At 37.4% G+C, this 24452-nt stretch overlaps 1 long non-coding RNA gene across 3 annotated transcripts in view; it reads right to left on the bottom strand.

The window, feature by feature from the left end:
• The window catches only part of LOC132376630 (uncharacterized), an 84896-nt gene that overhangs the window by 28240 nt on the left and 32204 nt on the right, over nucleotides 1-24452 (bottom strand). The window contains exon 3 of one of the 3 annotated variants that reach the window (XR_009506396.1): nucleotides 1451-1806. This is a non-coding gene — a long non-coding RNA (uncharacterized LOC132376630). Of the gene's footprint in view, nucleotides 1-601; nucleotides 1807-24452 lie in introns of those variants that run through there. The other 2 variants (XR_009506398.1, XR_009506394.1) reach the window with 2 other exon arrangements.

Here is a 24452-nt window from a genome sequence, read left to right as displayed (position 1 = left end):
TAGTCATAGTTAGCACTCAGTAAGCATCAATATTAGCTATTCTTACTGGCTAAAGCTGCATTGGCAAAGGCTGTTTCAATGTATCTGAAACACTGGGACCTGGCACCCGTAAACACGAGTTGTGCCATTCACAAGAACCATTTAAATGATCATCTGGGGCTCGAGGCTTTCAGGGGCAGCTATTGCTATTATACCCTTAGAAACGGTTTTCCAGCATCAACATGGAAAAGTTCACATGGAAAATGAGTGCCTATTTACCTCTGACAATTATTTTGATGGGTAGACCAAAAGGATTCATCAGTTTGATATGAATTATAAAATATGTGTAACATTTGTTAAGCTGTTGTACCTGTATAATTTGAGTTTGATTGTTCTGACCCTAAAATATGGTTCTACCCAGTGGAAATCACGATAATTATCCCAAATCTGCGCTGGAACTACAAGATCAACAGTGCAGAACTCTAAAACCAGTTATTTTACTGGGAGAATTTCATAGAAAATTTTCAGTGATATTTCACCACTCAAAAAATAATTTAAAACTATTGAGGTACTTCAGGACTTCTCTCAGATGCAAATGTAAACCTACTAGAACATCTGGACTATTTTGCCTTTTGTTTTTAGTCACTCCCTAATCAAGGAAAGTGGAAATTTGTAGGAACCTTAAAGATCATCTAATCTGACCACTTTATACTAGAAATGAGGCACTAAGGATGAAGAGCGGAAGCTATGTTTCAAAGAGCCAAGATTCAAATGGAATTTTTTCGTGGGCCATAAACATATTTTCAGTGATTTTGGTGGCTGCTGAAACGCCCAGGAAACTTTATACACGGACATTATAGAACACAAAATATAAATTGCTATTTATCACTTTTACTTTATAATCCCAATAGTAAATTAATGGCTCTCTAAATATTAATACAAACACGTGGTCTTTAGTTTCTTTAAGATAAAGCATAGGACACCTACTCCGTAGAATTCTCTTTATGCACAGCATTTACACGCATACATCAAGGATTTCATTTTTTTTTTTACCTACCTAAGAATTTCATTTTTCCTCTTGCCATTTATATTTCTTAAGTCTCCAATTCAATTGTAAGATATTAGGTGCAGAAACCTCTTTCCCCTTTTTTAATCACCTATAACATGTGGGGCATGTTCATGATAGGTTCCCATGATTCACCGCCGATGAATGAGTTCTAAAGGGAAGCATTTAAACTATTAAAGCTGATGGACTATGAATTCTGAACTCTTAGCAACCTTGGGAAAAAAATTTTTGTTTAAGGGTGACCTGAACAACCAAAGGACAATAATTCACACTATGACCTTGGATAAGTCAATTAACCTCTTTGGTCCTGGGTTTCTTCACCTGTAAAGCAAAGGGGTTGGCCAGAATGATGTCTAAAGAGCCTTCCAGATATCCACATTCTACGATGCTGTGTTACTTCATTACCTTGGTCTCTCTGTACAGTGTTAGGTTATAGCCGTCACCCCTTCTAATAGCCATTCAATCTTACTTCTAAAAGCCAGGTCCCGCCGGTGTCGCTGGTAGCGGAGGCTGCATTGCTTGTTTCTAATGCGCAGTGGAGAATTCAGTGGTGGGGAACAGATGAGGATCGATGTCGCTGTTGTGGCCACAGCTGGGACGCAATCTCAACCTTTGTGCAGAGGGGCCCTTTGCTTTGGGGTTGGGAGTATTCGAGAAGGCAGGAAGGAAAACGACCACTGGCAGGACAATCCCAGCAGGACAGCTTCATGTTTGGGGATGTCTTTGGTCGGCATATCACTCCCCTCCAGTGAGCATTTGGTCTGGAAAAAACAAAAAAACAAAAAAAAATGTGTATCTGTTGATCTGATAGCATTGGGAGGCTTCCTTCCTGTTCAGCAAAGTACAGAAATGGGTCCTGTGAAATCACAGACAAGTAGACTATCTCCCCTTTGCCCCCCATCCTTAGCTTTTCACTCCAACTGAGATACACGGCCAATATCAGCAGTCTTTGCTCTACACTCTGGAGACCTTCAGAGGGTAAAAGAGACTTAAAAACTCCCCCCCCAAATCATAAAACTGGCATGAATAGAACATCTCCACAGCAGGAAAGCAAAAAGGAGGGAAGAAAGTTGGTTTAGGTGAGAGTAATATGAATATTCAACTCAAATAAATCTTATTAGGTGAGGATATAGCAAAAGAAACAGCCAGAGGCAAGAATAACAGAGAGACCCTACAGCTGTATTAAAGAAGGAAAATGTTGCCCACTTTTTCAGTTGAAGGTAAGTTCATTGACAAAGTAGGGTTACAGGGACTTCCCTGGCGATCCAGTGGTTAAGATTCCATGCTCCCAATACAGGGGGCATGGGTTCGATCCCTGGTTGGGAAATTAAGATCCTGCATGCTGCATGGCCAAAAAAAAAAAAAAGAAAGAAAAAAAAAAAGGCCTAGTTAAAAAAAAAAAAAATATATATATATATGTATGTATATATATATATATATATATGTACATGTATATAAAATAGAATAAAAAATAAAAAACAGCATTTAAAAAAAAATGTAGGGTTACAAATAGCAGTCGTCTCCTTTGACAAAGCTAATGACTCATCTAAAAGCCTGGAGAAAGAATACAAGTAGAAAATTACCAAAAATTACAATCTCTTCCTCACCACCATAACCCCCTTTATCGTGTCATTTCCTAAACTGCCCAAAACTTCCCCATTAAGACATTAGTAATGCTGACCAATAAGCTGTAAGAATAAGCAAGCCCTGTCAGACAGGCCTCCTGGCTCGTCTGTCTTAGCGTTTGCTACTCCCCTGCCCCCAGCCTTTTTCCCTGGGTAGTTCCATGACTCTGTCTTTCCCAGCCTCAATGTCATCAACTCAGAAAAGCTTTCCCTGGCCACACAATTAAAGTAGCCTTTGCGCCCCACCATCTATCGCCCAGTTACTTTCTATTTCCTCATCTGCTTTTTTTCTCCAATAAAATTTATCAAAAATTTGAAATTAAAAAAAAAAAAAGAATAAGCAATCCCTTAGAAAAGTATGCCTATTTGAGAGAAAAGGATAAAAAAATCTCTTAGTGATGGCAATTTCAAAATTGAACAATTCCAAATTATTCCACCCGTTTCTTCTGAAGACCACCAATTTTGCTTGGAAAGGTTTCTTTTTGTGTGTGTTTTTAAATTTAATAATAGGTTAGAAATCTTGTTGCTCATATCCTAAACATTTTCTACCCCATTATCTTCATGATTTTTCATTCACTTTCTCATTCTCACAATAAAAACTTGAGGAGACAAAAATAATAATTAACATAGGATTCCTATCTTTAGATTTATCAAGTCCATATCTGACTCAGATAGCAGAAGGTTAGAATACTGGCTCTTCTTATAAGCCAGTTATGGGCAAGCAAACTCTTCAAGCTTCAGTTCCTTCATCTGTAAATTAAAAATAAGAACAGATTTCTAATAGAGTGTTGTACATAAAATACCTGGAATAGTCCTTGGAACATAGTGGGAGCTCAGTCAATAACAAGAATTATCTTTACCATCATTATTTTCTTGTGTGTTGTTAGCTACCTTGCAATTATGTACAGAGAGCTCTACTTCAATGAAGTTTCAAGCACAAGGCAATAGATTATATTACATACATAATAAATCATAGTGCTTTTCTTATCAATTTCAAATCTGCAAAATCATAGGAACAGGAGGTGTCATACTCAGCCAAAACTATTCAAGTAGTATGTCACCAACAGGAACACTAAAGGCAAATTGTCAGTGACGGTGATAATTGTTACCATTTATTGAGCTCTTACTATATATAAGGCCCATGATAAGGAATTTATATGGATTGTTTCCTTTCATCCTTTATAAAACCTTATAAATCCTCTTATGGAATTGGTATTTTTGTCCCCACTTTCCAGATGAAGAACAGGGATGTTGTAGGGAGTTGCTTGGAAAGAATGCATTACTTGTCCAAATTTACGCAGCTAGTAGGCAAATAAACCAAGACATGAAACCAGGTCCCTCTTATGACAAAGTTTTATGCTTTTACACAGTATCGAGGGTCTAGTATTCTTCTGAAGAATTATAGCATTTTAGAAATTTAAATGAGGAAGAAATTTGGGGGTTTTTAGCACAAGACCATCTTTTGAGAAAAAGCGTTCTCCCTTCTTAGTAAAATCCCTGTGTATGGAGCCTAAGACATATATACTTCAAAGTTCCCCAGAGTGATTTTGATGATTTTTTTGAAAACCATTGCCTATCCCAAATCCATCATTTATAGTTCTAACATAAATAAATTTGTTTACATTCTTTCTTGGTCAGTTTTTATTTTATGCCAGTACTTCCTTATAAACTACTGAATCCCAAACATTAATTATGAGATAAGTGAAGTTCTAAATCATAGTTTTAAAAAAGTTTCTTGAAATGTATTTAGATTTAAAATTAATAACCATTTAAAATTAATAATCATTAATACTTTGGTGCCTAGACATTTTGATATATTTCTGAAATCCTGGGACTATGCTGTAAATACAGTTTTGCAATTTACCTTTTTTTTCACTTAAGAACATACTGTGAACGTCTTTACATGGCTATAAACATTCCCAAGACTGTTGTATTAGTGGCTGTAGCATATTCCATTGTATGGATGTATTATAATTTATTTAATCAATACCAATATTCACATTAAAAAGTAGCTGCAATTTTATTTGGGACTCTAAACCATATATACAAATCAAATCAATAATCAGACTTTAACAGAAAAACTGTCATATTAAGTTTAATAAACATCTTCAATTTATAGATGTCTTACTGAAAACTAAAAGTATAGACCTAGGAGGACCTTCAAGATGGCGGAGGATTAAGACGTGGAGATCACCTTCCTCCACACAGATACATCAGAAATACATCTACATGTGGAACAACTCCTACAGAACACGTACTGAACGCTGGCAGAAGACCTCAGACTTCCCAAAAGGCAAGCAACTCCCCACGTACATGGGTAGGGCAAAAGAAAAAAGAAAAAACAGAGACAAAAGAATAGGGACGGGACCTGCCCCTCTGGGAGGGAGCTGTGAAGGAGGAAAGGTTTCCACACACTAGAAGCCCCTTCGCGGGTGGAGACTGCGGGTGGCAGAGGGGGGAAGCTTCAGAGCCACGGAGGAGAGCACAGCAACAGGGGTGCGGAGGGCAAAGTGGAGAGATTACCGCACAGAGGAGCGGTGCCGACCAGCACTCACCAGCCCGAGAGGCTTGTCTGCTCACACGGGGGGCGGGCGGGGGCTGGGAGCTGAGGCTCGGGCTTCGGAGGTCGGATCCCAGGGAGAGGACTGAGGTTGGCAGTGTGAACACAGCCTGAAGGGGCTAGTGCGCCATGGCTAGCCAGGAGGGACTCTGGGAAAAAGTGTGGAACTGCCTAAGAGTCAAGAGACCAGTGTTTCGGGGTGCATGAGGAGAGGGGATTCAGAGCACCGCCGAAATGAGCTTCAGAGTCGGGTGCGAGCCGCGGCTATCAGTGCAGACCCCAGAGATGGGCATGAAACGCTAACGCTGCTGCTGCTGCCACCAAGAAGCCTGTGGGCAAGCACAGGTCACTATCCACACATCCCCTCTTGGGAGCCTGTGCAACCCACCACTGTCAGGGTCCTGTGATCCAGGGACAACTTCCCCAGGAGAACACATGGCGCGCCTCAGGCTGGTGCAACGTCACGCCGGCCTCTGCAGCTGCAGGCTTGCCCTGCATTCTGTACCCTCCCTGCCCCTGGCCTGAGTGAGCCAGAGCCCCCTAATCAGAGCTCCTTTAACCCCGTCCTGTCTGGGCAAAGAACAGGCACCCTCAGGTGACCTACACGCAGAGGCGGGGCCAAATCGAAAGCTGAACCCCAGGAGCTGGGCGAACAAAGAAGAGAAAGGGAAATCTCTCCCAGCAGACTCAGGAGCAGCAGATTAAATCTCCACAGTCAACTTGATGTGCCCTGCATCTGTGGAATACCTGAATAGACAATGAACATCCCAAAATTGAGGTCGTGGACTTTGGGAGCAACTGTAGACTTGGGGTTTGCTGTATGCAAATGACTAGTTTCTGATTTTTATGTTTATCTTAGTATAGTTTTTAGCGCTTGTTATCATTGGTGGATTTGTTTATTGGTTTGGTTGCTTTCTTCTTTTATTTATTTTTTTAATTTTATTTATTTTTTCTTTCTTTTTTTTTTCTCCCTTTTCTTCTGAGCCATGTGGCTGACAGGGTCTTGGTGCTCTGGCTGGGTGTCAGGCCTGAGCCTCTGAGGTGGAAGAGCCGAGTTCAGAACATTGGACCACCAGAGACCTCCTGGTCCCACATAATCAACTGACGAGAGCTCTCCCAGAGATCTCCATCTCAACGCTAAGACCCAGCTCCACTCAATGACCAGCAAGCTCCAGTGCTGGACACCCCATGCAAAACAGCTAGCAAGACAAGACCACAACCCCACCCATTAGCAGAGAGGCTGCCTAAAATCATAATAAGTTCACAGACACCCTAAAACACACCACCGGACGTGGTCCTGCCCACAAGAAAAACAAGATCCAGCCTCATCCACCAGAACACAGGCACCAGTCCCCTCCACCAGGAAGCCTACACAACCCACTGAACCAACCTTACCGACTGGGGGCAGACAACAAAACAATGGGAACTACAAACATGCAGCCTGCGAAAAGGAGAACCCAAACACAGTAAGCTAAGAAAAATGAGAAGACACAGAAACACACAGCAGATGAAGTAGCAAAGTAAAAAACCCACCAGACCTAACAAATGAAGAGGAAATACTCAGTCTACCTGAAAAGGAATTCACAGTAATGATAGTAAAGATGATCCAAAATCTTGGAAATAGAATGGAGAAAATACAAGAAACGTTTAACAAGGACCTAGAACAACTAAAGAGCAAACAAATAATGATGAACAACACAATAAATGAAATTAACAATTCTCTAGAAGGAATCAATAGCAGAATAACTGAGGCAGAAGAACGCATAAGTGACCTGGAAGATAAAATAGTGGAAATAACTACCACAGAGCAGAATAAAGAAAAAAGAATGAAAAGAATTGAGGACAGTCTCAGAGAGCTCTGGGACAACATTAAATGCACTAGCATTCTAATTATAGGGGTTCCAGAAGAAGAAGAGATAAAGAAAGGGATTGAGAAAATATTTGAAGAGATTATAGTTGAGAAAGGAAATAATCAATCAAGTCCAGGAAGAACAGACAGTCCCATACAGGATAAATCCAAGGAGAAACATGCCAAGACACATATTAATTAAACTATCAAAAATTAAATACAAAGAAAAAATATTAAAGCAGGAAGGGAAAAGCAACAAATAATACACAGGGAATCCCCATAAAGTTAACAGCTGATCTTTCACAAAAAACTCTGCAAGACAGAAGGGAGTGGCAGGACATATTAAAAGTGATGAAAGGGAAAAACCTACAACCAAGATTACTCTACCCAGCAAGGATCTCATTCAGAATCGATGGAGAAATTAAAAACTTTACAGACAAGGAAAAGCTAAGAGAATTCAGCACCAACAAACCAGCTCTACAACAAATGCTAAAGGAACTTCTCTAGGCAGGAAACACAAGAGAAGGAAAAGACCTACAAAAACAAACCCAAAACAATTAAGAAAATGGTAATAGGAACATACATATCAATAATTACCATAAATGTAAATGGATTAAATGCTCCCACCAAAAGACATAGACTGGCTAAATGGATACAAAAACATGACCCGTATATATGCTGTCTACAAGAGACCCACTTCAGACCCAGGGACACATACAGACTGAAAGTGAGGGGATGGAAAAAGATATTCCATGCAAATGGAAATCAAAAGAAAGCTGGGGTAGCAATTCTCATATCAGACAAAATAGATTTTAAAATAAAAACAATTACAAGAGACAAAGAAGGACACTACATAATGATCAAGGGATCAATCCAAGAAGAAGACATAACAATTATACATATATATGCACCCAACATAGGAGCACCTTGATACATAAGGCAAATGCTAAGAGCCATAAAAGGGGAACTCGACAGTAACACAATCATAGTAGGGGACTTTAAGACCCCACTTTCACCAATGGACAGATCATCCAAAATGAAAATAAATAAGGAAACACAAGCTTTAAATGACACATTAAACAAGACGGACTTAATTGATATTTATAGGACATTCCATCCAAAAACAACAGAATACACTTTCTTCTCAAGTGCTCATGGAACATACTCCAGGATAGATCACATTTTGGGTCACAAATCAAGCCTTGGTAAACTTAAGAAAATTGAAATCGTATCAAGTATCTTTTCTGACCACAACACTATGAGACTAGATATCAATTACAGGAAAAAACTGTAAGAAATACAAACACATGGAGGCTAAACAATACACTACTAAATAAGCAAGAGATCACTGAAGAAATCAAAGAGGAAATAAAAAAATTACCTAGAGACAAATGACAATAAAAACACATTGACCCAAAACCTATGGGATGCAACAAAAGCAGTTATCAGAGGGAAGTTTATAGCAATACCATCCTACCTCAAGAAACAAGAAAAATCTCAAATAAACAACCTAAACTTACACCTAAAGCACTTAGAGATAGAAGAACAAAAGAACCCCAAAGTTAGCAGAAGGAAAGAAATCATAAAGATCAGATCAGAAATAAATGAAAAAGAAATGAAGAAACTGATAGCAAAGATCAATAAAACTAAAAGATGGTTCTTTGAGAAGATAAAATTGATGAACCATTAGCCAGATTCATCAAGAAAAAAAGGGAGAAGACTCAAATCAACAGAATTAGAAATGAAAAAGGAGAAGTAACAATTGACACTGAAGAAATACAAAGGACCATGAGAGATTACTACAAGCAACTATATGCCAATAAAATGGACAACATAGAAGAAATGGACAAATTCTTAGAAAAGCACAACCTTCCAAGACTGAACCAGGAAGAAATAGGAAATATGAACAGACCAATCACAAGCACTGAAATTGAAACTGTGATTAAAAATCTTCCAACAAACAAAAGCCCAGGACTAGATGGCTTCACAGGCGAATTCTATCAAACATTTAGAGAAGAGCTAACACCTATCCTTCTCGAACTCTTTCAAAATATAGCAGAGGGAGGAACACTCCCAAACTCATTCAATGAGGCTACCATCACTCTGATACCAAAACCAGACAAAGGTGTCACAAGGAAAGAAAACTACAGGTCAATATCACTGATGAACATAGATGCAAAAATCCTCAACAAAATACTAGCAAACAGAATCCAACAGCACATTAAAAGGATCATACAGCATGATCAAGTGGGGTTTATCCCAGGAATGCAAGGATTCTCCAACATATGCAAATCAATTAATGTGATACACCATATTAACAAATTGAAGGATGAAAACCATATGATCATCTCAATAGATGCAGAAATAGCTTTTGACAAAATTCAACACCCATTTATGATAAAAACCCACCAGAAAGTAGGCATAGAGGGAACCAACCTCAACATAATAAAGACCATATATGACAAACCCACAGCCAACATCGTTCTCAATGGTGAAAAATTGAAACCATTTCCTCTAAGATTAGGAACAAGACAAGGTTGCCCACTCTCGCTACTGTTATTCAACATAGTTTTGGAAGTTTTAGCCACAGCAATCACAGAAGAAAAAGAAATTAAAGGAATCCAAATCGGAAAAGAAGAAGTAAAACTCACTGTTTGCAGATGACATGATACTATACATAGAGAATCCTAAAGATGCTACCAGAAAACTACTAGAGCTAATCAATGAATCTGGTAGAGGAGCAGGATACAAAATTAATGCACAGAAATCTCTTGCATTCCTATACACTAATGATGAAAAATCTGAAAGAGAAATTAAAGAAACACTCCCATTTACCATTGCAACAAAAAGAATAAAATACCTAGGAATAAACCTACCTAAAGAGACAGAAGACCTGTATGCAGAAAACTATAAGACACTGCTGAAAGAAATTAAAGATGATAAAAACCGATGGGGAGATATACCATGTTCTTGGATCAGAAGAATCAACATTGTGAAAATGACGATACTACCCAAAGTACTCTACAGATTCAATGCAATCCCTATCAAACTACCACTGGCATTTTTCACAGAACAAGGACAAAAAATTTCACAATTTGTATGGGAACACAAAAGACCCTGAATAGCCAAAGCAATCTTAAGGAAGAAAAACAGAGCTGGAGGAATCAGGCTCCCTGACTTCAGACTATAGTACAAAGCTAGAGTAATCAAGACAGTATGGTACTGGCACAAAAACAGAGACATAGATCAATGGAACAGGATAGAAAGCCCAGAGATAAACCCACACACATATGGTCACCTTATCTTTAATAAGGGAGGCAAGAATATACAGTGGAGAAAAGACAGCCTCTTCAATAAGTGGTGCTGGGAAAACTGGACAGCTACATGTTAAAGAATGAAATTAGAACACTCCCTAACACCATACACAAAAATAAACTCAAAATGGATTAAGGACCTAAATGTAAGGCCAGACACTATAAAAGTCTTAGAGGAAAACATAGGCAGAACACTCTGTGACGTAAATCACAGCAAGATCCTTTTTGACCCACCTCCTAGAGAAATGGAAATAAAAACAAAAATAAACAAATGGGACCTAATGAAACTTAAAAGCTTTTGCACACTAAGGAAACCATAAACAGGACGAAAAGACAACCCTCAGAATGGGAGAAAATATTTGCAAACAAAGCAACTGACAAAGGATTAATCTCCAAAATATACAAGCAGCTCATGCAGCTCAATATCAAAAAAACAAACAACCTAATACACAAATGGGCAGAAGACCTAAGTAGACATTTCTCCAAAGAAGATATACAGATTGTCAGCAAACACATGAAAGGATGCTCAACATCACTAATCATTAGAGAAATCCAAATCAAAACTACAATGAGGTATCATCTCACACCAGTCATAATGGGCATCATCAAAAAATCTACAAGCAATAAATGCTGGAGAGGGTGTGGAGAAAAGGGAACCCTCTTGCACTGTTGGTGGGAATGTAAATTGATACAGCCACTATGGAGAACAGTATGGAGGTTCCTTAAAAAACTAAAAATAGAACTACCATACGACCCAGCAATCCCACTACTGGGCATATACCCTGAGAAAACCATAATTCAAAAAGAGTCATGTACCACAATGTTCATTGCAGCACTATTTACAATAGCCAGAACATGGAAGCAACCTAAGTGTCCATCGACAGATGAATGGATAAAGAAGATGTGGCACATAGATGCAATGGAATATTACCCAGCCAAAGAAAGAAACAAAATTGAGTTATTTGTAGTGAAGTGGATGGACCTAGAGTCTGTCATACGGAATGAAGTAAGTCAGAAAGAGAAAAACAAATATCATATGCTAACACATATATATGGAATCTAAAAAAAAAGTGGTTCTGAAGAACCTAGGGGCAGGACAGGAATAAAGACACAGATGTAGACAATGGACTTGAGGACACGGGGAGGGGGAAGGGTAAGCTGGGACGAAGTGAGAGAGTGGCATGGACATATATACACTACCAAATGTAAAATAGATAGCTAGTGGGAAGCAGCCGCATAGCACAGGGAGATCAGCTTGGTGCTTTGTGACCACCTAGAGGGGTGGGATACGGAGGGTGGGAGGGAGGGAGATGCAAGAGGGAGGAGATATGGGGATATATGTTTACGTATAGCTGATTCACTTTGTTATACAGCAGAAACTAACACAACATTGTAAAGCAATTATACTCCAATGAAGATGTTAAATAAATAAATAAATAAATACAAATAAAAATATAGACCGCATGATTAAATACACATTTGGCTTGTATCTTAGCAGTGCCCAAGTCCCTGGCTGAGAATGTTTGTTGACAAAAGAAGTTTATTGATACAATTGCACTAATGGCACTCATGTTGCTCTGGAAAAAACAAATCAACCTGGCTTTGTCTCAGAGGGAGGCGCTGCAGGCACTATGAGGAAATCAGGTCTATTTTTTTACATCTGGACTTGTAGAAAAACATGTTTTCCAAAGCTGATTTATAGCTTGTAGGCAAGTAGACTTGGATTGAAAGAGAGATACTGGTCTGTTGAAGCAACTTGATCCAAGCCAAGAGAAAGCTGGAGAAAAGTCTCCCTGCTCTGAGAAAGAAACCCATGACCGACAAAGCCAGCCTGATCAGGAGTATCTGTGTTTTTAGTAAGCCTCTTCTTCAAGCCTGACTAAATCACAAGGGCACCCTAACAATCCTCCAGAGAGAAAACCAGAAGCAAGAGGCCAAAACAACTCAACAAAAAGCTCTCAGGAGTTTACAGAGATGAGATTTAGAGCCCCGGCACTGACAACACACCAGACACTTATTGAGGACTCGCTGTGGGTCAGGCACTGTATTCCTTGCTTTGCACACATCCAATTCATTCAGTTCTCACAACAACCCCAAGAGGTAGGGATTGATATTATCCCCATTTTTCAGAGGAAGAAACTGAAGTTGAAAGCTGTTAGGTCACGTGCCTTCGGTATCTTAGGTGTAAGAGGTCCCTGGAAGCCTGGAGCCTGAATTGATGCATGTAACGTCTACTATCCTAACTCTAGATCATGAGCCATTCTCCAAGGTAACGCTTCCATTCCCTGCCCCTTGGTCCCTGGACTGAATTACCATGTACTTCATATGCACCCTTTCCTGGAGACGTGGTGAGTGTTGTTCAAAACTGCCTATATGTGTTGAACCCACACTTTATGCATATTTGTTCTATCATATGTCAGTACTGTTTCAAATTTTTCCTCCAGGGAAATTTTTGCTCTTTATTTGAAGGAAACATTAACAATAAAATTGTGATGGAAAATCGTGTCCTGAGTGTGCATTGATTCATTCATTTAGGAGATATTTATTGCAGTATAATGTAGTGATCGAAAGTGCAGGCTCTACACCAGACTGCTCGTGTCTTAATATCAGTGTGACCATTCTCTAGCTGGGTGATCTTAGGTATATAACCTCTTTGTGCCTTGGTATCCATCTTCAACATAGGGGTTATAAGATAATGATAGTATATATTTCATGGAATTATGAGGATTAAAAATTAATATATATAGAATGTTTAGAACAGTGTCTGGCAAGAATAAATGCTTAACAAATGTTAGCTGTTGTCATAGTCAGTTTGGGCTACTATAACAAAATACCATAGACAGAGTGGCTTAAACAACAAACATTTATTTCTCACAGTTCTGGAGGCTGCGGAGTCCAAGGTCAAGGGCAGATTTGGTGTTTGGTAAGTGCTTTCTTCCTGGTTTGCAGACTTCTTGCTGTACCCTCACATGGTGAGGAGAGGGCTTTGTTCTCTTCCTCTTCTTATAAGTGCACTAATCCCATCACGAGGTTCCCACCTTCATGACCTCATCGAAGGCTAATTATCTCCCAAAGGCCCCACCTCCAAATTCCATCAATTGGGGATTAGAGCTTCAATATATGAATTTGGGGGAAGACAAACATTCAGTCCATAGCAACTGTGGATGTGATTATGATTATTTATTGGGTGTCTTAGCTCTGTGCCAATGATTGTGCTAAAAGCTTGGGTTGCAGAAATGGATGCCAGTGGATGGCTAGCTTGCACAGTTTTTTACATAACTATCTCACGTAAAAGAAAAATGTGTAGTTGGTAAGTAGAAAGGGCTCCATTGCCTCTAGGTCCCTGTTTCAAAATGCTTTCCCATGGAGAAGAGATAGAACTCATCTTTAGCAGTTTGTTGAAAGGCTGTAGGAAATCAGCTTCAGTTCTTTGTGACTAAGTCCACCCAAGGCCATAGAACCTTAGGTGACATCTACCTAAACTGATGCATCCGTAACTTCCATTGAACTAGTGAGACTTCCTCAGTTGCAATATAAAATATGTAATAATTAACAGCTTAGATATGTCAAGCACTTTTCAAGGCCTTTTAAAATTATTAGTTCATTAATTTTCAGAATAACTCCATGAATTAAGTGCTATTATTATTCCATTTTAAAGATGAAGAAACAGGCACAGAATGGTGAGTACCTAGGGACATACAGCTTGTAGGTAGCAGAGCCCAGTTTGGCTCCAGCATCTTTGCTCTTAAATGCTGTATCATAGTGCCTTTTTATACTTAAGGAAGACTGCCTCCGTCTCTGATAATTCAATGGTTATTCATATAAACTATGATTGATGAGGATATACAGAGAGCTCTGGATAGCATAGTTCAGCAATTCGGTGTCACATTCATGAGCATTTCTTCAATAAGAAATAACAATTCCTGGATCTCTGTCTCACCAAGGACTAGAAACTTCATGGCACCAAACAGCTGCACCTCCAGTCTAATTACTCAAATACATCAGCTCATTGGGTTTACACAGAACAAGCAACTTGCCAATTTACTGGTCTTTTCACACATCAGTGAATCGTTTGGTATTATGAAAACATAACATGATTCAAATGCATTGATAGAGCTTGTTTGGGGAGGCACAGATAGCTTCTATTTGGTGGGTAAAATATGTATAGGTAGTCTAAGTCTCAATTTGACATTTCAGCAAGCATTACATTTATAGAAGGAAGTCTAAGCAAGCAGAGGTCTTTCTAAACAGAGTAACTTAGAGGGGTGGCAGGTAGATTTCCATTTGGTGTAGCATCCTATACACAGGTGAGCAAATTAAGGTTGTAGTCCTTTTGTCAATAGGGTGAAACTGTTTTCTTTCTTTTTTCATAACTCTTTCAATTATACCCTCTATAGACTCACTTTTAGAAGTTATCAATGAGGACCATGCCCCAAGTACTCCTGAGGTAGATGGGAATTTTCCCAGAAGCCAGAGAAACTTCCTTGGTCTTTTCCCCAAACATTCATGTTTCCATTACCCCATACAGCCTGCCTTTTGGTAGCATCCAAACACACAAGGGGGAATTCTATGAATGCCTCAAATCAAATGCCTAATTTGGGTCATTCAGTCACTTGTCTACAAATTTTTTTTTGTTTATTCTTTTTTAGGGATGGATCTATGCTTCAATTCTCTACTGCATTCTTAAGTTATGCACAGAACATGAACAAAAATTCAGTGGAGTTTTACTTTCAAACTTTAAGTCTCTAGTTGCCTCAGGGTAGGTTAGTTCTTCACTTGAGTTCATCCTTGTCTTCTGTGTTGAGACTGCATGAGGATAAATGCAAATGATGCATAGGCAGAATGGTGATCATCAAGGTTTGAAATGAGAATAGAGGATCCAGGATGGAATGCATTCACTTTATCCATTCACCCTCAATTCATCCTCGTAAAAACTGGTATAAATGCCTTTCAACAATCTGGAACTTCAGCAGGGGGAAGGTCTATCAAGTTGCTGGGGAGAATTGGTCTTCTGCCATCTACAGAGCTTAGGTACTTCGGGCGAGCTAAGATTTCTCCTCCTAGTCATTCTCTTACTCATCAGAGCTCCATTTTAGGGGACTTTGTGATCAGTTACCTATTGAAACCACTCTCAGTTCATATCCATGAAAACAGATAATTAGCATGTAGCGATACTTGCTCTATATTTTCTATAGCAGGAGAATATACATCTTGATGAACTCTGTCCAATAGAAATAAAATGGGAGCCACATATGTAACTTAAAATTTTCCGATAGCCATGTTGAAAAGAACAAAAAGAAGCAGGTGAAATTCATTTTAATATCATATTTTATTTAACCCACATATCCCAAGTATTAACATTTCAATACATAATCAATATACCAATTATTAATGAGATTTTTTATCTTTGGTACTAAGTCTCCATCCTGATTAGCCACACTTCAAGTGCCCAATAAACACATGTAGTCAGTGGCTACCTTACTGGGCAGTGAAGCTATAGATCATCAAAAAGAGGTGGCAAATCATTAAGTAAAGTTAAAATAAAGTGCCTCCAGACCATTTTATTTGACTCAAAATTGTTAGTTTCTACCGAGACACCATAATTATATACGATTGTATACAATTAGCTTAAAGATAAAGGTTCTATGTAAACAGGAATGTATTCTCAGCTGATAGAATCAAACTGTAATAAATTTCTTTTCACAAGATCAAAGGTCAAGGATATGTCTATAGTTCACAGATGTTCTCAAAATTTTTGTACTATAATTAACAAAATGCTCCATAAAAAGTTAAAAGTGAGTAACGTGGATTAAGCTTATTTGTTGCTGACTACAGATCTTAATGACCAAAATTATTGCCATCTACATAGCTTGATTACATAGAAGTTTCATTAATGTAAAAAGAGATATACATTTGACAAAATAACAGGTAGCCTCTTCTATATGATTCATCTTAATTTGATTAATCATTTGTGTTTATGTTTTTTCCCTTATTTTCTCTAACAACCAAAATCCCAAAAAACAAGTCCACATTTACCTAAACCCGAAATAAAAGCGGTAATCTGTTGATATGGAATGAGAGGGGGACCATTCTGTCAAACCACCAAAGAGAAAATTTCTACATCTACAGACAGAAGAAAATCACAATTAAAATTCTAAACAACCTCACATTATACTTTGCATTGAATAGTATTCATTATATCCTTTTATCTTTTTATGCTGAAGGGAGTAGATGCAGGTCCATTGACAACTACATCAAAAGTGAAGATATTGGCAGTTTCTCCTCAAGTTAAAGATACAAGTATTATAATGACCCAGCAGTGCTACTCTTGGATACTTAGTCAATAGTAATAAAAACGTGTTCAAAAAATTATTTTAAAATGTTCATGGCTTACTTAATAATAGTAAACAGCTAGAAACAACCCAAACATCCATCAACAGGTGAATGGATAAACAGTTGTGATGTACTCACACAATGTAGTGTGAACACGGCCATAAAGAGGAACAAGCTAGTGATAGGAGCAAAATCTTGAATACTGTGTAGCTCAAAAATAATGTGACAAGCAAAAGAAGTATGTCCCCCATATAATTACATCTACATGATGCTCTAAAACAAGCAAAACTAAGTTATGGTGACAGAGTTCAAAACAGTTGGGCAGCTGACTAGAAAGAGGCATGAGGAAGTGTGAGTGATAATTGAATTGTTCCATAGCTTGACTGAGGTGGTGGTCATACTGCTGTATACTTTTGTCAAATGTCATTGGACTGAGCACTTAAAACCTATGCATATATAAATAATAAAATAAATTTGAAATTAAATTAAAAAACTTTAAGAATGAATAAAAGGACAATGGTCGCTTTTATTCAGACTTTACTTACACCATGTTCTTGCGTGATAGCTTTCGGTCTCTTCAACCTATTTTACAGATATTTTAACTCCCCCTTCTCCCTCCCAATTCGCACTAAGAATGAACAATGAAGAGTCTCCTGATGACCGTTTTCACTGAAGAAAGAGCTAATATTAAGTGAAAATATGGATGGGGATTTGCAGTCTACTCACACTTCTCCATCATTTCTACAATAGTTGTATTATTTTTTGGCAGATATTCAATGGTGACAAGTGATTTTTCGAAATGTAAACAATTAGTATAGAAGATTCAGCACATTAAACAGATTTCATGGTCTCTTTATTCATCTTGAACTTGATAATTTCTGGAAATTTTGAATCAAGGGGTTTCTGGTTACTTTCCAATGACGTTTAACAGTTAGACTTAAAAATACAGAAAAAAGCATTATAAGTTTTATCCAAAATGATTATGGCCATCATTTGAATAAAATACAGATTTTGCAAGCTGTAAAGCATATCATTACTACATATGGGCCTAAGTAAGGTTTGGTTCACAAACTACAGAGCTCTAACCAAGTCATTAAATCTATCGAAAAGGGCCTCATTTGAGAAGCAATAAAATTTTTAATCATTTTATTATTAAAAAAGTGTTTAATATGTAGCTAATTAAATGCCAAAGGCAGGTTATCTGAGTTTAACCTTCAAAAAGAAAATGATGTATCAAAGTCTGCCGTTGGCATCATGGGATAGAAATGTCATCCTCATAATCATTGCGTGACAACTAGCTGGTGGCCTTTTCTAGAGCTATAGTTAAATTACCTGATTAAATTAATAGCCATTTAGATGTTTTAGGAACTGCACAGACCTATACTAAATGAAAATTAGGTCCATTACATTTTCTGAGTGGGCTAGATAGACCCTAAAATAAAACACGTATGCCATTGCCCACATTACTTAGATTAAGCAATTAAAAGCTCTTTCTAAAAAGCGACTAATTCCCTTTAAAGTACAGACAACTGGATTTACACTAATGACCAGAGGTAAGTTTTTTTTTTTTTCTGCTTATTTTTCCCTATCCTCAAATTCTGTTTATTTTAAAATAAAATATTAAAATTTGAACACACCTAAATATGTAGCTAGATAGCTATTTGTAAGTATATTTCTGTAAGACAATGAACAGTGATTATGTGTAAGTAAAACAGTAAATTAAAAAGTAAAATTAAAAAATCATCCTAATTGGGAATTCACCAAACCATTATTAAAGCATTCTAGGTAACAGCTTTTAAACTATTCAGTCTCGAATGTTTGGAAAGAATACAAAAATAATTCATGCCTTTTTTCCTTACTATGTTGATTCTTTCATATGAAATCCAGATCATCATGTAATTAAATATGTCAGAAAATGCAAACAGCATATTTATTAACTTAATTAAGAAGCAAACTACTATTCTCTCCATATACCTCCAGTTGCAAATGAATACAGATTGCACGTGTAAGTTTTAAGGACAAAAGGTATGGTCACTGCTATATGCCTAGTACCTAGAATAGCATCTAACACATAATAGGTATTCCATAAATATTTGTTGGATTGAAGGCAAGGCTGAAATGTTTTCTCAGTTTCAATTAATAATATTTATTTAAAAGTCATATTGACATATCAAATTCCCTTGATTTGACAGCATCTTATAAAACTAAATATTCAGCAAGGAATTTTTAGTCCAGTGCCATTTGATAGGTAACTAACAAAAAATGAACTGCATCAGTGTGGGGTCTTTATTTATAATTAAGATTTTGCCTAACTTCATTTCATTTCATACTTATCAAGGATACAATGTTGTATCCTATTCAGGGACTTTAAAGGGTTCAAAATAGATACAAACTCTTAACAAAATTTCTTAGAATCCTTCTTGTGGCTATAAAGCTTAGATCTACTATAACATCTGGTACTATTTACAGATAAATTTCACCTGTGACATGTTCATGATGTTTTAAACATAAAGCAGAAAGAACCATGGCAGCATTGATAAGACTGTGTAAACAAATCACTCTTTGGGAATCAACAGTGCTTACATCATAACTTGGTTGCATGTGAGTAGGTCTTTATTTGTTGAATCCTCATTTATTGGGAGGCTTATGGTGTGCCTGCATTGCATTAGACACTTTGTAGAAATACAAAGAGTAATAAAACAGCCGATGTTTTAACTCTTGTGTAAATGAATAACCAACACTGAATATGAAAGAGTAATCAAAAATGTGCATGAGCCAAATTAGAAAAGTGGAAAAGTACAATCGCCATAGTGAGACAGAAGTGATGAACTGTCTCGTGGATGGTGAAGGCAAGCTGGGAAAGAAGTTAAAAAAAAGAGTGTTCAGAATTGTTACATGACAAAATGAAGATGGAAACTTGTACATGAGGATGTCAAATCCAAAAAAAATCCTAAAAACCATGTGTGAGAAACTAGATTTAATTGAATACAGATCCTTCTTAGAAAATGTCAGAATCTGATATAATGGATTGCATTTTTTAGGTTGTTTTATTGGTATGTCAAAAAAAATCTCTAAGTACTTTGTGATTTTTTTCAAAGTTACCATGGAAAAAATTCCTACAGAGGAACATCATAGGATATTTCCGTAATAGAGAAGATAGAGGAATGTTGTTATATTTACAGGAAAGCACAGAAATAAAAATTTAAGACTTTCATGGACCATGGGCTTTAGAATGTATTCTATAGATAGCATGCTATGTCCCACTGACCCAAAGCCTAATTGTCCTGGTAAGGGAGTTGTGAGGAGAACACCCAAATTCAGCTCATGGTAAGGGAGGAAAGAGTGGGAAGAAATAACCAGGTAATCATAACAGAGATGGATCTAAGACAGAACATATTGGAAAATCAACCTTGACAAACAATTTTAAATTATATTTCCAGCCTATGCCTGTCTTAAGTTTTAGTTGTTTTGCCTGTCAAGAGGCTGGCTATTTGACAAACAGTAACATTGACAGGAAATTCCTTTATACATTCATAGAAGCCTGTCTCAAACTAGATCCATTTTAGATGTCACTAGAGCTAATTGAGAATAGTATTCAAGCTGTACAATGGATTATGTACATCTCCAGGGAGATCTTGGAGTTCATTCATAAGGGCTAGAAAAATATTTAGTCTATTCACCCCACATACACACTGCTTCTTTTTTATGTAAGATCTAGTATTGAAGTATTGTAGGTAATGGTAATAACCATGATTTCCTACCCACCTGCTATGCTCTGTACTTACTAGGATTTTTCAACCTTCACACTATGGATACTTGGGCCAGGTAATTCTTTGTCGTGGGGCCTGTCTTGTGCTTTATAGGGTGCCCAGCAATATCCTTGGCCTCTGAACACTAGACACCAGTAATACCTCTTCTCTAGTTGTGATAACCAAAAATGTCACTAGACTTTGCCAAATGTCCCCTGGGGTGGGAGAGAGGAAAGAGGGCACAAAATCATCTCCTATTGAGAACCACTATTATAAATGACCATTTACTTGTTGCCTATTTCTTTTTATAACAATCCTGCATGGTAGGAATTATTATGCCTATTTTAAAAATGAGAAAACTAAGATTTATAGGAGGATTTAAACCTGGGTCTTTTAACCACAATCTTTATTCTGCACACCATGCTGTATTATCTCCACCTTTAAAGATTATTTACTCTGAATTTTCTGAAAGAGTTAACATTAACCCCAGAAACATCCTTGTGATACATGTCTAGAATTGACTGTCCTTAACATACTCAACCACATCGAGTATGTGGTTCAGGATTTTCTTTTAGGGTTGCTTTGTCTTATCTACAAAGCCTACTTCTAATCTACTGTTCTATCTTGTTACAGCCTCACGGTCATTTTTGGATGGCAAGCAAGGAAATCAAAACCTTTGGGTGACTTTGATTGTTTGCTGATTTTCAGAAATGTTTTGTATGTGTTTTATGGGGGAAAGAGAAGGAACTCTTAAATAAATCTCTGTAGTTCATAAAAATATTGTTTGATGTTCATACCAAACAGTAAAACTTTCTCCCTCATCTTATCATTGTGACTCTGTTTGCATATTTGTGAATCTGTCAAAAGATTTAGGGATTCCTAGTGGTTTTACAAGTTGAATTGATTAGGGCAATGATGAAGGAATTGCATTATCTCTTTTTCCTGCTACCAACTTCCATAATTACTCCATATCGTGCTCTAAGTTGCTTTTGAAAAGTTCTGCCTAATGGAAGAGTTTCCTCCCTCAGTTCAACAAAAGCAACTGTTTGGTGTTACATCATATATTTTTTTACCTGATTACCCAGCACAGAAGTCGAGGTTGAAAAATGTCTGTTGAATGAATAATAAATAACGAACTAATGTCAGATCCATAAATAATCGGCAGATTCTTGAATTCGGCTACACATAAAAGATGTTTTATGGCTATTAGCTGCAGTGAGTCACCTGCAGAACTGGAAGAGAATATTAGAGATGATCATTTCTTTAATTTCTAAAACTCACTCCTCCCCTCTCCTCCACCACTACCAATTTATGTGGTGGGAAGTCAGGGAAAAGGTAGTGTCGGTTCTTTTTAAAGGAAGAATTAGGTACTTGTGAAGTTTGGGCTTTCACACTTAAAACATTCATTAATATGGAGGAAAAAAATGTAGAGTATGAAGAAAGAAGATACTATTATTTTTGCCAGTTCTTCTGAAATAATAGTCTAAAGTTTTCCTTTGAATGTTATAGTATGGCTCTTTAGACTGTAGAAATCACCCATATCTACGATAATTCAATTTTTTTAAAAAAAGAGCTGTGTATACAGATTATCAGACAAAATAGAACAAGGCAAGCAAAATCTTCACTTTACAATTGATTGTATTGATCAAGAATTTCGAATCTTTCTATAATTTTGAAATGTTAGCTTGAGTGTTATTATTTGATTTACTGGCATTCTCATCCTTCCTTACACAAGTGTATTATGATTTTTAAGAATTATAGAATGCCACATTTTGAAGCTAAAAGTGACCTAATGTTATCTGTTCCAATCCACATTCCCCTCTTAAAACAAACAAACAAAAAAAACAAAAAAACAGCTGAAGAAAAAAAAAAACAATGAAACTTAAGAAATTACCTTATACCAGACCATACCTTCCTTTTTCAATTAAGTAAAAATGTAATTGAAATTTTTAAGTTTTAATTTGAAATTGTGAAATAGGTCATTATTTTGACCCTTTAAGCTCCAGGGAGCATTCCCAGCATTATCAGAACTTATAGTAAAGAGTCTTTCTCTAAATCTGTTGCTCAGATGACATGGGTTGAGATTTCTACCAGTTTTAAGCAGGAGGCCTTGTGTTAGCTTCTTAACCGTTCTTTGCCTCAGTCTCCTCTCATAGGAAATAAGCGCTTCAGCTTTGATCTCTGAAGTTCCTGCTAGCATTTCTTCTCTGACTATAGCTCCTATTGGATTTTCCTTCTACAAAAAGCAGACTTCTTTTCTTAGCCTTAAGAGGGGTGAGGGTTAAAACCATTTTCAGTATTTATTTTGGAAGTGTTCCATCCACTGAGCTGCCATTTGATTAATCAAAATTTCTAGGAATATCTCTCTTTAAAGTAATTTTTGAAGTCGAGAGTTAGAATCCATAATGGACACCAGGAATGAGCAAGTTTCATAACCTCAAAGGGTCAGGTCATGACAACGTAAAAGGATCATGACACACATACTAGTAGTAAATTTCCCAGTAAAATGCCACAAACAGCAAACATTTACTGGGAACCTACTCTGTGCTCAAATCTCATTTCCCTTTACTTAATCTCTGCAGTGATCTCATCTACATCTGGACTTTAAATTACCATGTGTATCCTTAATTCATCACACAACATCTTCCTTCTGAGCCCTGGACCCATGTATATTGGAAATAATTTCCACATGTTTGTCCCACAGGCACCTCAAATACATTAAGTGCAAACAGTCCTTTCTATCCACCTTCTAATCTCTTCCAACACTTCTCACCCATGTGAATAGGGCTACTACGCCCTTCGTTTTCTAATGCAATAAATGTGACGGACCCTGAGGGCAAATAAGAAAAATGCGATTAGTAAAGAGGAGGTGAACTCTGAAGATGGAGAAACAGAAGGCGGGAAGACAGGCAAAAGATTGTTATGATTGACCAACCAGACATGGTAGGATAAAAAGGTTTGGAATGGGAAATAGGCATGACCACTTCATAAATGAATGAATGAATGGCTGTGTGCATGTAATTTGTGTGTGTGTGGTTTATTAAGAAAAATAATAAGACAAAGAAGAGTTGCTGAAGGGAACCACATTGATGCACTAACTCTTAAGTCATCTAAAAGGCATGTTATCATTAGTTCTTACTTCTTTGTTGACAAGTTCATAGAAAGGGCAGGCTCACTTTTATTGAAAGCGTGAGGAGAAGGCAAAATCTGAAAATTGCAACCATTTTCAAACTAACTGTGGCTTGGCTCAATGTGTTTTGAAGCAAGGAATGACAATGAAACATCCTTCATTCAGTGGGGACTCTTCACTCTGAGTTCTTCCTTGGAGAAGGTGAGCAACGTCTTCCTCACTTATGGAGTTCGTGATAACTTTATCAAAAGGCTTGGCACATTGTACTCAGTCCTTTTTCCTGTCTCAAAAGTGTGCTATGTCCAAAAATGTGATGTCAGCAGGCTGATCATTTTCTAGAGAATCCAATATATTTTCACGCCAGATGATCTTTAGACACGAACTTTAAGTTGCATTTTGTACTGTTATCAAACACTACCACTTAGATTTTTAATTTACAAAGATATATTAAAGCTTGTCCAGCAAAAGTGAGCAGCTCATTTGTGCCTTTGTGGATGGGAAAAAGCAGGGCATCAAATATGTGTCTGTCACTCCCACACTCATGATTCTCCAAATGATGAGTAGAGAGAAACCCATCTCTTTCACACATTGAGGGTTGCTAGTTTTATGTTCCTTACTTGATTATAATCTCCAGGAAAGCAAAGGCTGTGCCTCACTCATAATCGATGAGCTAAAGTTAGAGCAAAACCAATACGTTCCTGCTCCAAGAAGTTTATCATAGAATACATGGAGGAACATATGTATAAATGAACCATAATGCAAGTATTATGTCAGTGGGTCTCAAACTTGGCCATGCGTGAGAATCACCTGGAAGGTGTGTTAATCCACATATTACTGGACCCCACCA

The sequence above is a fragment of the Balaenoptera ricei genome, chromosome 1 (genome assembly GCF_028023285.1).
Source record: "Balaenoptera ricei isolate mBalRic1 chromosome 1, mBalRic1.hap2, whole genome shotgun sequence".
NCBI lineage: Eukaryota > Metazoa > Chordata > Mammalia > Artiodactyla > Balaenopteridae > Balaenoptera > Balaenoptera ricei.
Note: the sequence above shows the minus strand (reverse complement) of the source record. Positions and strands in the feature narration are given on the sequence as shown.